Source organism: Equus quagga, chromosome 14, assembly GCF_021613505.1.
Source record: "Equus quagga isolate Etosha38 chromosome 14, UCLA_HA_Equagga_1.0, whole genome shotgun sequence".
NCBI lineage: Eukaryota > Metazoa > Chordata > Mammalia > Perissodactyla > Equidae > Equus > Equus quagga.
In genome coordinates, this window is record NC_060280.1 from 70,472,770 (window position 1) to 70,482,475 (window position 9,706).

Genomic DNA, 9,706 nt, shown 5'->3' on the forward strand with positions numbered 1-9,706 from the left:
TGAGAGAGAAAGAGAGAGAGAGGGACTGCCCAGCTCTTCAAGACTGTTCAGCGGTCTATCTGTTCACACCTACTTATGTAGCTGCTGACCTTCCCAGACCCACCTACTTGTCCTGGTGTCCCCCTTCCCTGTTCTTCTTCATCCTGCTGCTGTCCACCTCCCCACCCCCCACCTCACCCCCCCCCCCCCCCCCCCCCCCCCCCCCCCCCCCCCCCGCCCCAGGCTTCTGGGCTAGGGGGAGAGTGACGGCAGCAGAGAGAGGTTGGTGACAGATAAGGATGTGCTCTTTTATGTCAGGATGCAAATCCCTGCTAAACTGTGGGTTAGAGGGCCAGTCAAGGACAAGGACAAGGACAAGGACAAGGCTGCTGCCAATGGCCCTGGTCTGTGTTCTGAAGGATACTGTTGTGGTTACGCTGGCTGGAAAGGAAGGTCGCGTGGATTGCATTCTTCAAAGTGAAATGGGACTTGACAGTGGGAGATGCTGTCTGTACTGAGTCATCCAACTGGGATCTTTGGGCCAAGAGGTCCCAAGAAGCTGTCACTTTAGTTCTCTTCCTTGCAGAAGATTCTGGAGGATGTCAGCCTTATACAAGAGGAGAGGATATAGAAGGCAAGATACTATAGTGGAATGCTTTTAAAGTTTCAGGTTGTGAAATTAATTTAGTGAGTTGTGATCAGAATATTATAAAAAATGAAATAGAACAGACAATAGACCACGGTGCATTATATGGAGAAGGTGAGTGTTGTTTCACGAAACTCTTTTTAGTGTTGTGTGTGTGTGAGTGAGTGTTACTGGGTTACAGTGTATTTCTCACAGTAAGTCACAGCCAAAATCTTTGAATATCATTGCTCTTTTGGAAAGTATCAGGAGTGAAGACTTGGATTCATTGTAGGCTCTGCCATGAAATTGCTCTGTGACCTACAGGAAGTTGTTTAACCTCTCTGACCTTCATTTTCCTCATCTGTGAAGTGAATGAATGAAACCAATTGAGATCAGGCTGATAATTTCTAATATTCCTTCCAGCTGTCAAATTCTATAATTTTTAAGATAGATGAGAATTCAGCCTGTTTTTAAAGGTTCTCAAGGAACCAGATGACATCCTTTCCAATATGCAATAATTTCCATTAAAAAGCATCTCTTTCTCTTTAGGCTTCATTCATTCATTCCCCAATATGTATTGATGTGTCAGACACTGTTCTAGGTGCTGGAGAGCCAACAAGTGGGATAAACCGCCACAAACCCTGCACATGTGCTGCTTATCTGAGAAATCTCTGTAGCAGTTTATCATTTTTTCACTTACCACACGTTTCAAACAAAGCAAAATACAATTGAAAACCTTCTGTAGGCTCGAGAGAATAGTTATCATTTTCTCAATAATTGGTTTGGATCCTCAGTTTCTTCTTCTGTGAAGTGGGAATGTAATCATGGAATGTTAGAAATACAAGTTTTGAAAGGGCTTCTGAAGGTTTTTTAAGCTCAGAAACGTGACCTGACCTGATAATCCCAAATAGATAGAAATCTGAATGTTCCAGACTGGAAATTATTATTTTCCATGAATGATCTTTTTTTCTAGGAGCTCTTGAAACCACAGAGCATTCACTGGAAGGCGATTCACTTTGAAAGGTTCAATTTCAGCTTCTTGACATTTTCATCAGTTCTCAGTCTAGAGATGAGAAGCCTCTTTTCAGGACTTCAGGAGTGGGGTGGCATCTTTCTGGCTGATAGGCCAAGGACTCCCTTTTCTGGAGGAGGGGATGGGTAAAATGAAACCTGCAGGTTCCTGCCTACCAGAATGCTTGAATTAAAAGCATTGGGAGTGCTGTGGAGACATTGGAAATCCTCCTGGCCACTAGGGGGCATTAAGAACTTGCTGTTCCACACCTCCTGATGCTTTGCCATTTTTGTCTAGTTATAGGCTGGCAGTTTTAAACAGGGTTGATAAAATGACCTTTTCAAAGCAATTTGGGCCAAGTCAGAGCCCCTGAATGCCAGGCCTATAAGCAAATTGATAGGCTGATGCTCATTTCCCTCATCTCCCCAAATTAAACGTGCTGGACCAGTCACTGATTCAACAGGTAGCTACTGGGTGCCGCTCATGTACCAAGCACTGGCCTAGACTCTACAAACCCAGCCTTCATCAAAGCAAATCCTCTGCTCGCCAGGAGCTCACGTTCTCAGTTTTTCCACAGACAACAGGCAAATGGCTTCTTCCTCACAAGGGGGTCTCATGTGGTCCTGAATCCAAGGTTATGAGGCTGTTTTCTGATAGTGAAGTGAAGGCTCTAGGCGTTAGCCTCATAATCTTGACAACTTCAAATAAGAGAAGGTAGATCTCTGTGAATGGAGTTTAGAAAAGTGGCCTTTTGATGCCTTTGGTACTATAGCTAAACTTTGGAACAACAGTTGGAGTTGACCATGCAGCCTCATTGTGAGTCCTAAACCAGGAATCAGTGCTTTGCCGTGTAAACTTGCAGGAGTCATGAGTCTTTGTGGACCCAAGTTTTCCTAGCTGTTCCCGGAGAAGGCCAGGGCGCCAATAGAAAACTAAGTGAAGTGAGAGAGAATGATCTTATGGGGCGTTACCCGAGTGCTGAAACCCAAGTGGGATTTCGCTAGACCTTTGTTATGTCTTTACAGCTACTTATTTGTTTGCATGGCTACGGCTCCCCATGCCATCTCTCTTATTTTGTGTAGACACTGGGTCTAGGTTATGTTAACTAATACTGGAACCCAGAAGTGAATAATTGTCCAACTCAGGGATCAGATTTTATTTTATTTTTCATAGTAACTTGAATGAGTTGAGTGTGTAAATGGCTGACATGTTACTCACTACTCACGAAAGCTTGCTGCTTTCTAAGAAAATAGAATGGAATGAGGGAAGAATTCTGGGACCCACTCCTCCCACTCCAAACCTTTGAGCTGGGGGTGTTGTCCATAGGGCAAATTGAAAAAGTTTGGCAAGACTACCCATGCATTAAGGCACTGATGGGTAGTGAGCATTTATAATTAAGTGAAATACCTGGGATCTTCAGGGAATCTGCTAGAATGATTTGACTATCTCTACATTGTGGAGCATGAATTCATGCATGATAACCCTGCCTCCTAACACTCTCGCTGGTCCAGCCTGTCAATTTTTAGATTCTCTGAAGGCTACAAGTACTCTTTAGTCAAAAGCCCACTGCAGCTGAAAGCAGAACGCTGCTTCTATAACCTCCAGAGAAAGTGCCGTATTTATTGTTTCAGAAGACTAGAAGTGACAGGATCAGGTCTGAGGTGTTCGTCCTCTTTTTACTTTTATCTGGTATTTGCCCAAAGGCAGCTCTGATTAGAGTAATCTTTGCCAAGAGCCAGAGAGAAAGAAACTTGATTACAGAATTTGGTTACCTAGGCATTTTTAGGTAGTAAAAAGACCTTTGAACTGGAATTAAGCAGACCTGGCTTCCCAGCACTGTCGTCGTCTTACCACAGAACTACTAGCAAGCACTCTCAGTAATTATAGTAATTTGGAAAGGGCGCACCTGGCTGGAAATCCTGCCTTTGCTTCTTACTATGGGACTCATGCAAATCATATAATTTCTCTGATCCTCTTCTCTCATCTATAAAGCAATTTGATACCTATTTTACTTCCCTTACTGAGGTGTGGTAAAAATCAGATGGTTTATATGTGTAGAAGGGTTTGAATTACAAAGGGCTTCACAGGTGTGGTTTTTATTTTGGTAGCTGTGTCCCGGTTGTCTCATCTGATTTCTGAAATTCCCCATTCTCCTCCCTTGACACTGCTGAACATTTAATTTCTCAGCTGGGGCACTTCTGGTCTTATCTGGGTTGCCTGCCCTTGCCTGCCCTGACACCTAGACAGGAGTTTCTGAGAATGAGATCACTATTGTCAACTGTTTATTTGTCTTTGGTTTTTAAAATACGCCACTGTCCAGGCCTCTCGGTGTTGAGTTACTATCCGCGGCTTAATTACCCACTGGCAGAAGGAGGAGACATGCTGCCTTGAAACTCAAGGACCTTTGCCTGCAGCTAATGCGGCTTCCTGTCAACATGTACCTGTGAGAAATAGGCTTTATATCTACTTTCAAAGTTGGTGACTTAGGTGCCTGAAAATATAGTTCACAAAGAACAAGCTAACAACAACAAAACCTAAAACAAATAAACAACAAAGCCAAAAGGCTTGAGGACATTTACAGTCTTCTTGCTCCAAAGGCAGTGCTCTCTTCACTTTCTGTTAGTGGTCAATAACAGGTGGTGACGTGTCCTCACCCAGTTCCAGTTAGTCTCAAACTGTAGTGGGGTTAGAATTATTGAGTCACAAGATCAGAGTTTAGAAATGGATTCTCCATTTCCACCTTTCCCTCTTCCACTCCCCACTGGACATCTTTGGTTTTAATGAGCTCAGGGAGGCCAGTGGGCAGGCCGAGGTAAGAGGGTTGTGATTATGAGGTCAGGGACCAGACTTGCAAGACTCGAGGGACGGAAGCTTTGGGAACAAGGAAAAAGGAGTGTATAGAAGCAGAAGAAAACATGGAGAAAAGGGAGGAGGGTGGAACCTTATCGAGGCAAGAAGAAAGGAAAGAAATGGAGGAGGAAAAGAGGAGGGATAGAGTCAGGATGGGGTAGAAAGGAAGAAGATAAGGGGCTAAGAAGACCTCTTTGTGCCAACCTCCCACTGAGACAGAGCAGAAACAAATATTTTAGAGCAAGGTCAGCTGCGCCCAGATGTGCCTTAGATGCTCTTTATGTGAATCTGCCAGGGATTCAGGCCGCCAGAGTCCCCAGTTCTCTCCTGATACAAGAACTCCCATGCTGCTAGTCCCTGTTCCAACTGTCAGTGGCAAGGGCATCCCACATCCCTTAAAAGCAGTGTGGCCATTCCTGTTCTTGAGAGCTGGAACATTACATGCTTACTCAGGGTCTGAGGAAGGATGAGGAAGACCTAAAAAGAAGATGCTGGCAAAGAGAACTTCCAGATCACTATATGTAGGGAGAGGCTCTGATGGAGTGAAGAAATCAGAGAACGTGTCATCAGAACATGTGAGTTTAGGACCAGCCCGGTGGCGCAGTAGTTAACTTTGCACATTCTACCCCGGCAGCCCAGGGTTTGCTGGTTCAGATTCCGGGTGTGGACCTATGCACCACTTGTCAAGCCATGCTGTGGCAGGTGTCCCACATGTAAAGTAGAGGAAGATGGGCGCAGATGTTAGTTCAGGGCCAGTCTTCCTCAGCAAAAAGAGGAGGATTGGTCACAGATGTTAGCTCAGGGCTAACCTTCCTCAAAAAAAACAAAAGACATGAGAATTCAGGTTCCCCTGCTCTCCCACTTAATTGCTGAGTGGCTTCTAGACAGGGTTTAAGTTTTATTACCTATAAGACACCTCTCTGTCTTCATGCTTACCTATGGTTTATTGAGATAACAGATGCAAACCCTAAAGTGCCTTGTGTACCTCCTGTGGCACTTGCCACAGCCTTATGTTTAAATACTTGAATAGTGTATCTTTATTCGTAGGTTATGTGCTCATCAAGGGCAGGATACTTGCAGGCTTATCGTCTAGCATGGTGCCTGGCACAGAGCAGGTGTGACACATATCTGCAACAGACACCTAATAATTAAATAAACAAGGAAGATGATGGTTTTCTTTTAGCAATCCCAGTAAGCAGATCTCTAGAAATTATACCATCAGCTCTTCAACTGATCTGCGGCTATTTAGGCTTGATGTGGCAAATATGGGCTTGGTTTTACTGGCTTAGGTCATATTTCCCCAGAGATTGAAAAATACCTAGGGACCATTTGCACATCCCTAATTTTTCCATTGTAAATTGAGGAATGAGTTTAATTTTGACATCTTTTTAGGTTAAAATATTTTATTATCTAAAAACAATCAATTATTATGAGCAAAAGAAGTCTGTAATGATACCTCCTGGTACAACATAGAAAATGACACACACACACAATGTTGTAATTTTAGTACGTGTGCAATATCATTCCACTTCCAGCAAATGTATACAAAAATAACCATAAATTATTTAAATATATAGCAGATGTGTGTTTATATTTTTAAATAGTTGCATTTCTCCTTTGAGTGGAAATACCATGATTTCCTTAGTCATTCTGTCATATGATATTTTGGTTTTGCCAACCTTTCACTGTTAAATAAGCATTCTTTCTTGCATAAGAAATAATTATTATTACTTTTTTTAAAAAAAGAACAAAACCTAAAGCAGTTGGTTGAGTGCCTCGTTTGTGCTGAGCACTTTACTTGTAGTGTGTATCACTTAATTTTCACAACCCGCGAAGTGTGTATTATTTTTCCTCTTTGTACAGAAAGAAACTGGAGCCTAGAGAAGTAAGTAGCTTGGCTAAGTTACACAGCCAGTGAATACAGAGCTAGGATTTCTACAGTACTCAGGTCTGCCTAATGCCCAAACCCCTATCCCTCTAAACCGCAAAACTCTTAGGGACAGGAGTGTAAGGTCAAAAGGTGTTACTAGCTTGTGGCTCTAACTACATTTTTCCATGTTGCTTTCCAGAAGCTTGTGCTGTTGTATAAACTCCACTCCCTGAGTATACTGTTTTCTCCATAACTTTGTCTGACTTCATTTTTTCAGCTAAGAAACATACAGAGCCACATCCACTCTCTTCATTACCTTATAAGTATACTGAATCCATCTTGAGCTTGAGTATCCCCTGCCTGGAATGAGCATGGATTACAGCACAGTCTGACCTGAGTTCACCTAGTCCTGGGCTCTCACCCTTACTCGAAGGTGGGGCACAGGTGATTTCCTGCCTTTCCAAACTAGAGATGGAGAGAAATTATACTTCCTTTTTTATTTATGATCACCCTCTTTTCATTCCCTTCACCCCTTTGAGAAATGTAGCAAAGCATATTCTATCAAAATAAGAGATACAGGGCACTCTGCTTTGAGATGTCCTGCATTTCCTTCATTGCATTAATGCCAGTGCTGGGGTAACAAGTCTGGAATAAAGAATTGATCAGCAAACATCAGGAAATGTAATTATGGGGGAGGTGGGCATTGGAAACTTCCACAAGAACTCAGGGACCATTTGCACATCCTGTTTTTTTCTTTTGATCAGGGATGAGTTTAATGTTCCATCAAGTATGTAGGAAGGGATCAGAGAGAAAACATGGGGTTCCTCTCTGCTGGTTCCTCTCTGAAGAGCCACAGAGCATGCCTGCTTAGGAGGTCCCTTTCTTGTTAGTTACTGTTTAGTCATTCACTTTTGCTGTGATGCTTCCTTGGTAAAATAGTGTCTTTCAGGCTTGCTTTTAGTATCTCCTATTAAAATAGGCCCTGTTACTTTTTGGTCCTATGGTGTCCATGAGGGTTCTAATGTCATGCACACATACATAGCCTTTGTGCAAAACCCATGCAGCCACCCTTGCTGTGGTTCGGACAAGGGTTAAGTTGGTATCTTATTATTGAGGTTCATTTGGAGTTTTTTCTCTTGCACCAGGCTCTTGCAAGTATTAGAAATAAATAAAAATGGTTTAGCTCTGGCTCAAAGAGGATTTTTCCCCTGCAGCTGATTTTACTATAATATATAGCTTAATATAAAACCTAGCATTCTGAATACAGTTCGTCTTCAAAGTGGATTAGGGTTGGTGCTTTGGGCATTTCCAAGGCATTAGTTACAGTACATTGCATCAGCTTTACCAGTTGCTTCTCCTGTAATAAAAGGGATAGAAAGATCCCCGCTTGACTAGAAGACCCAAATGCCATCTTTTAACGTCTGTGGAGTGTGATGGAGATGATAATTGAATGGCAAAACCACCCCTATTGTAAGGAGGCAATGAAGCATGTTCTAGTTCCCTTAGAAAAGGCAAGTACAGAAATGCGAGAGGCTTGAGAGTTCTATTCATACGAGTGATAATAATAATGATAACAATAATGATCATGATATTGCCACTATTTTCAACCTGCCCCCTTCTCCACAGGGCTTAAAATAAATAAACCTGTATTTTAAGCTATTAGGTTGACCTCAGTCTTTATCCATCTCTCTTTTTGTGAGGGGGAAGCTATTGAAATGATAAAAATGGATTTCCTGTGTGCGACCTGTGTGGCGCTGGGTAAAGTGGATTTTCATAGTGCTGTGTGGCGTGTGTATGATATGTCTGTGTGACCAGACATCCCGCGCTGCCCGATGTACGTTATTACGTTAGTGATGAATATGCGATGCTCATACACACAGATTGCTGACATAAAAATAAGACAACCATGAACTTTTCTTAACGTTTACTAAGTGCTAGGGGCTGTGCTGAGTGCTTTACGTGTGTTACCTCGTTTATCTCTCAGAACAAGCCCATGACATAGGCACTATGGTTGTCAATCTGATTTTTCACAAGGGTTAACCGAGGCACTGAGGGATTAACGAAGTTGTTGATAAATGGTGAATCCAGAATTTGAACTCAGACGTTCTGATTCCAGAACCCTTGCACTTAATTGCTAGGTCATACTGTCTCCCATAAGTAAGGAAATAAATGAGTATTATAAGCTTAATATAATTGGAAAGTGTGCTGTAAATGTCAAGGATGTGCAAATATGCTTGCCAGCTTTGGGAATTCATATGTCCGGGATATGTATCTGCACATACCATACATATGTTTATCTGAAACAGGTCATGTGATGGATATTAAGAATTCATATGGTGTTTTGTACAAGGCATACGCAACAATTGTGTAGTATAGGTGTATGAATGAGTTAGCAAATCAGGTACCAACATAGGACCAAGATGCTGACAGTAAAGACTGAGATCATTCCACACCACAGGAGAGACCAGGCTAACGTGGGAGATCACAAGCTCTGGCTTGAGATTGTGCAGGTTGAACCCCAGTGCAGCTGCTGTGTAGCTGTGTGTTTTTAGACGACCCTTCCAAGCCTCCTGTTTTCTCATTTGAAAATGAGGATAACAACTCACTCATTGGGTTGATTTGAGGATTAATTGAGATCATGCCTGATTCATGTAAGCATGTAGTAAATATTAGCTAGCCTTACTGTGATTGTATCTGGATATTAGGCTAATTTAAAGAAAATTCTCTTCCTAACATCAGCACAGAAGCTGTGTAGGTAAGTTGTTCTTTGTAACATTTCCCCTCAGAAAACAAGCATATTGTTCCTGGAACCTGGGCCAAACACTCACCCATATAAGTACTTAGTGCCAATAAAATGGAAAGCAGATTATTTTGACAATGTGCTGTAGTCCTGAGGTAGGACGTGAGAGGGCACTATTAGTAAAACAGTAACAGGAAGGATGAAGTAGTTTAGCGTTTAGAAGAATGTGGTAACTTCTCTAAAACTCTTCTTAAAATAATGTTTATTTTTTTAAAAGTGCATGGTAATATGTTTCTGGATTCAGCTCTTCCATGATTAATGGATCAGCTTCATCTTTGTATCACAGCAAACAAGCTAACAAAGGCAGCCACGGATAGGCACTTCCTGAGCCTGGTTCCTTCTCTGTACAGTGTGGGGGCTGGCTTCCTCTAAGGTATTTTTCTGCTTTGAAACTGAAACAGAATGAACAGACATTTAGGGGGAATTAAATTATGGCTTAATGTTGGCCTTATAATAAGCATTGGCAGACATCCTTTGGACAGGAGACTATGGAAGAGGATGGTTATTTTCTGGATGGTGGGCAGCACCAGAACTCAAGAGGGGCTGGGGTTCCTGAGGGGAAGTTTGGGA